Source organism: Hylobates moloch, unplaced genomic scaffold (assembly GCF_009828535.3).
Source record: "Hylobates moloch isolate HMO894 unplaced genomic scaffold, HMol_V3 SCAFFOLD_23, whole genome shotgun sequence".
Lineage (NCBI taxonomy): Eukaryota > Metazoa > Chordata > Mammalia > Primates > Hylobatidae > Hylobates > Hylobates moloch.
In genome coordinates, this window is record NW_026652298.1 from 22,914,918 (window position 1) to 22,920,201 (window position 5,284).

The window sequence follows — 5,284 nt, forward strand, 5'->3', positions numbered from 1 at the left end:
TGGGTGGGGAGCTGGGTAGGACCTAGGACCTAGGACCCAATGAGTCTCAAAGAGGGAGGGTCACATAGGTCCCCGTATGCTTTACTCTCAGAATCTGGAATCTGCCCAAAGCAGTAGAGAGACTTTGAGTCTAGCCCAGCCCCCACGCCTTTTTAAAAACTCCCTGTGCTCAGAGAACAAGTGTTTTAATATTCGTTTTACAGACGTACTTTCAAGCAAATGGCCAGCTTTGCCTTCATTTCCTCCCCATGGGACCGCCTCTTTCTGGAATAATAATTTACAATTCCTGGGTCTCCCTCATTTGCACATGATGATGGTGATAGTCATGATGGTAAAAACAACTAAGGCTTCTATTGTCCACCCTGGGCACTCTTCTAAGCAATTTATGCAGATTAACTCTTTCAATCCTCACAACTTTATGAGGGAGGTGCTATTTTAATTCTGATTTTACAGATGACGAGAGGGAGGCAGGTGAGGTGAAATAACTTGCCAGTAAGTGGGTGGTCTGTCTGGTGTCCATCCTCTTAACCACTGAGGTCTCCAAGACTGGAATTCAAAGGGACCACCAGCCATCATTAACCACAGCTTACACATCTCAAACAAGCCATGCTAGGAAATACACGCACTTCCTCCCAAAGAGGTCAATTTTATTATTTTGCGTATATCATGTCATAAAGTGGATATCCATTCACTCACTTGCTCCTCTATTTCCAGCTTCCAAATCAACTATTTTGTCCTAAAGCAAACTATTTCTTAAAAACCTATTCATCATAAAGTTTGCAATTTTTGTTTTGGATTGTTTTTTTCTCAGACCATACCCAGCTGTTTCCCTCTCCTTTCTACTCACTGCCTTAAGTTACGCTCTTTTTTCTTTTCTTTTTTTTTTTTTTTTGTGAGATGGAGTCTTGCTCTGTCGCCCAGGCTGGAGTAAAGTGGTGCAATCTCGGCTCACTGCAACCTCCGCTCCTGGGTTCAATCGATTCTCCTGCCTGAACCTCCTGAGTAGCTGGGACTACAGGCGCACACCAGCACGCCTAGCTCATTTTTGTATTTTTGGTGAAGACAGGTTTCACCATATTGGCCAGGCTGGTCTCGAACTCCTGACCTCGTGATCTGCCTGCCTCGCTTCCCAAAATGCTGGGATTACAGGTGTGAGCCACTGCGCCTCGCCAAGTTACTCTCTTTCATCCCTTAAAACCTTGTTGTAATCGGCCCCGCAGCTCTTCTGAAAGTGGGTTGCCCAAAGATGGTAGTGGCCCCAGAATGGTCTCTGCCACACTGTAAGCATGCTCATTGCGCTCATCATTCCTGTTTTATTCTCCTAGGACTGCCTAACAAATACCACTGACTGCACAACTTAAAACAACAGAAATGTATTTCCTCATAGTTCTGGAGGCTGGAAGCCTGAAATCAATGTGTTAGCAAGGCTGGGATCCCGCTGTGCCCCTTCCTAGCTTCTGGTGGTTGCTGGTAATTCCTGGCATTCCTTGGCTTCCAGCTACATCACTCCAGTCTCTGGCCTTTTCCTGTGTCTCCTCTGCAAACACATTTCCCTCTTCTTTAAGGATACCGGTCATTGGACTTAGGGCCCACCCTAATCTAGTATGACCTCATTTTAACTTGATTACTCGGCAAAAACCCTATTTCCAAATAAGGTCACTTTCACAGGTTCCAGGTGGACATGAATTTTCAGAGAATGCTGTTTAACCCGGTGAAATCTCCAAAAGTCATTGTTAATAAAAACATATTGCCTGAGCTAAGGATGCAAAGAGGTGTAAGTCACAGTCCCTGCCCTCCAAGAAACTCTAGTTACAGAGGTAGTCCTTGCACTGAGAACATAAAGACGAGTCACTAAGAGCCAACTAACTAGAACCAAATGACAATCTAGGGACCAAATGGCAGCTGCACACAAGGAACTCAGCCAAAGGGGCACAGTCACTGAGGATACAGCTACAAGACTTCACTCAAAGGTGAGGGTGATTCAAACACATTTGTGAGGGAAAAATTGAAAAAGCAAAGAGAAATAAGGAGAGCTTATCAGAAACACAGCTCCAAGGGGAAGAGTGTGCCTGGCAGAATTTTACTTCTTGAGTTTCATGCAGAAATGAAAGACTGAAGGGATGCAAATACCTACCATACTGAGTATAAGAACATGGTGAATTACTTTTACTGTACTGATAGCATGCTGTAATGCCATAACAATTAGCATGCTTTAAAGTGCTCTCTTCATTGGGCACAGTGGCTCATGCCTGTAATCCCAGCACTTTGAGAGGCCGAGGTGGGAGGATCCCTTGAGGTCAGGAGTTTGAGACCAGGCTGGTCAACACGGCAAAAACCAGTCTCTAGTAAAAATACAATAATTAGCTGGAGTGGGGGTGGCACCTGTAATCCCAGCTACTTGGGAAGCTGAGGCAGGAGAATCACTTGAAACTGGGAGGTGGATGTGGCAGTGAGCTGAGATCACACCACTGCACTCCAGCCTGGGTGACAGAGTGAGACTCCTTCTTGAAAAAAAAAAAAAAAAAGGGCTCTGTTCTTTCAGTAATTTTATTTGATCTTTATGACAATCCTGGGTGTCATCAGAGAAAGAGACATCATACTTTATAACCACGGATCCCAAGCTCAAACAGTCAAGTAACTTGCACAAGTCAAACAGCAAATCATTTGTAGGGTTGATATGAAGCATATTTGCCTGGATATTCCTCAGCTAGGACTGTCCGCAGGATGTTGGCTCATGGGCCAGCCTTCCATTATTGATTGCATTGTTTTTGGTCCAAAGAAAGCATTTAAAGAAAAAGAGAATCCTGCAAGAAATGGAAAGTTTTTCTAAAAGCTACATGAATCTCAAACTGGAATTATGAAAAACCTTCCCCAGACATCTGAACTGGTTTCACTAAACCTTCTGAGGATTTGCAGGTATACTGAAGTCTCCTTTAGGCCTTCAGAGACTTAATAGGATCTAGTGGGCTTCTGCAGAACTTCACTGATTATCTTAAAGAAATAAGGGTTGAATGAAACTTTGAGGGCGCTCAGAACACTGAGAAGTTGAGGGGAAGCTGAGTAAAAAACAAGAAACTACATTACAGGATGGTATGCCAGCAGAAATTGACAATTAAAACTCAGCATCTGATCTCACCAATGTGTAAAGTTATACACAGACGACCAGATCTTGGCATGTTTTGAAAATTTTCTGATAAGAATCTGCAACTATGACTAGCAACGGAAAGCAAGCAGGAAGTCTAGTGTTGGGCTGAGTATCTGATGATTTAATGTGTTTCCCTGGATTTTCCTTTGCTTAGCAAGCAGGTAACTTGCTGAATCTTCTGCTGGCTGTCTTTAAAAGTATATTTAAGCTTGAAATGCTTTTGATTCTAGTGTGATTCACTGAGTCTTGGTTGTGCATAGTGCTACACTGGTTGCTATGGGAGAGTACAAAAATATAAAAGACAGTTCCTGACCAAAAGAAAATCCCATCTAATTCAGGACACATGAGACATATAGAATAAAAATTATATAAGTGTGGTCGCAATGGAATTTGTAAGCAGTTATTACTCAGTTCTCTGTTCAGATGCAACTTCTTGAAAACAGGCCCTCCTTGGCTACACTTTTTAGAACAACAGCCTTTCCCAACTCCACATCACCTGTTGGCCTTTTTCCTGCTCTGTGGTCTTTATGACACTTATTACTATCTGACATTAAATTGTTGTTTACTCTGCTCCTAGACACACTATCTCTGAGGGCATGAGCTTTGTCTTATTCTCTGCTGTATTCCTAGCACCTGAAGAAATGTTGGGAACATATTAGGTGCTCATTAAATGGTTGTTAAATAAATGAATAAAATACATATTAACCAATTGAAAATGGACTAAGATAGCTTGGATTAATGCTCCTCACAATTGCCTGATAAGACTCGTCTAGGTATTTGGAAAAAAATTTGCTACAGGTTCTGATTCAGTAAGCCTAGAGTGGGGCTCAGGAATCTATAGTTTTAAGACATATCCCAGGTGATTCTTTTAATAGGACTGTCTGGGAAACATGCATTACTACAGTAATAGAGGGTTGGTGGGAAAGAAAAGTGAATAACAGCAGGTTGCAGAGGTCAGTGGCTGCTCATTGCAATTATCTGGAGGAGATTTTAAAAATACTGATACCCACACCAGACCAATGAAATTAGAATCTCTTAGGTGGGGGCAGACTTGGGCAGGGTATTAAAGCCCAAGGCAGAGCCCTTATGATGTAATCACCTTTTAAGGGTTCCGCCTCTCAACACTGTTGCATTGAGGATTAAGTTTCCAATACATGAACTCTGAGGAACACATTCAAACCCTAGTCCCTGGGACTACTGATGCTCAGACTCATTCTCAAAGATTCTGCTGTATTGGATATAAGGGAGTTGTTTTTCTTTGTGTGTGTGTGTGTGTGTGTGTGTGTGTGTGTGTCTGTCTGTGTGTGTGTGGCAGAGAGGAGAGAGAGAGAGAGGCAGCAGTGTTGCTAATTAGAGGTTTAGAAAGAAAGAGGAGAGCCTGGCCCGTAAAATCTTCATAATAACAACAGCTATCATTTATTGAGCAGTCACTATGTATCAGCCACTGTGATGCCTGCTTTGCACAGAGTACCTCATTTAATCCCGCACAGAAACTGTAGGAGGGAGGCACATTGGCAGCCACATTTACAGACATAGGATGAGACTGGGGAGGATTACAAGGTTCTATGACTAGGGATTGGTAGAGCTGGGACATCAGCCTAGAACTTATACTCACATCCTCTGCCAAAAACATGTCTGAAGAGAGTGTCAACGAGGAGAAATTCTCCGTGGTAGAGGTCACGTCCAGTCATTTTAAGCTGTTTGCTGTGCTGTGTTGTGCTATAATTCTTTCCTCTTTGCCAGCAAGCTTTAAGCAAAGCTTGTTCCACATCAGCTGGCATGGCTGGTGTTGTGGGGAAAAAGGAACCAGGTGGGGTGAGGTTAGCATAAGGCAGAAGGATGGAGGAGGTGGTGACAGCACTAGAGACTGACAGCAATGCCCAGGGACCAACCTGACCGGCAGGCTGATGGAGAGTTTCATAGAAAAGCAGCCAGAGTGGGAGAATGTAATTTCTTGGGGAAAATGTAGAGAAATGGGGTATAGGTACTAAAAGTGGGGTGTTAGTGGACTGTGAGGCTCAAGTCATCCCACAGGGCTTCTAAAGGAAAAGACAGTCCACAATTCCAGAGGGCTAGGGACTCTCTGGGCTTGCATTACTACATATAAAGTCATTTGTGTCACAGAGCTGGGCTTTTCTA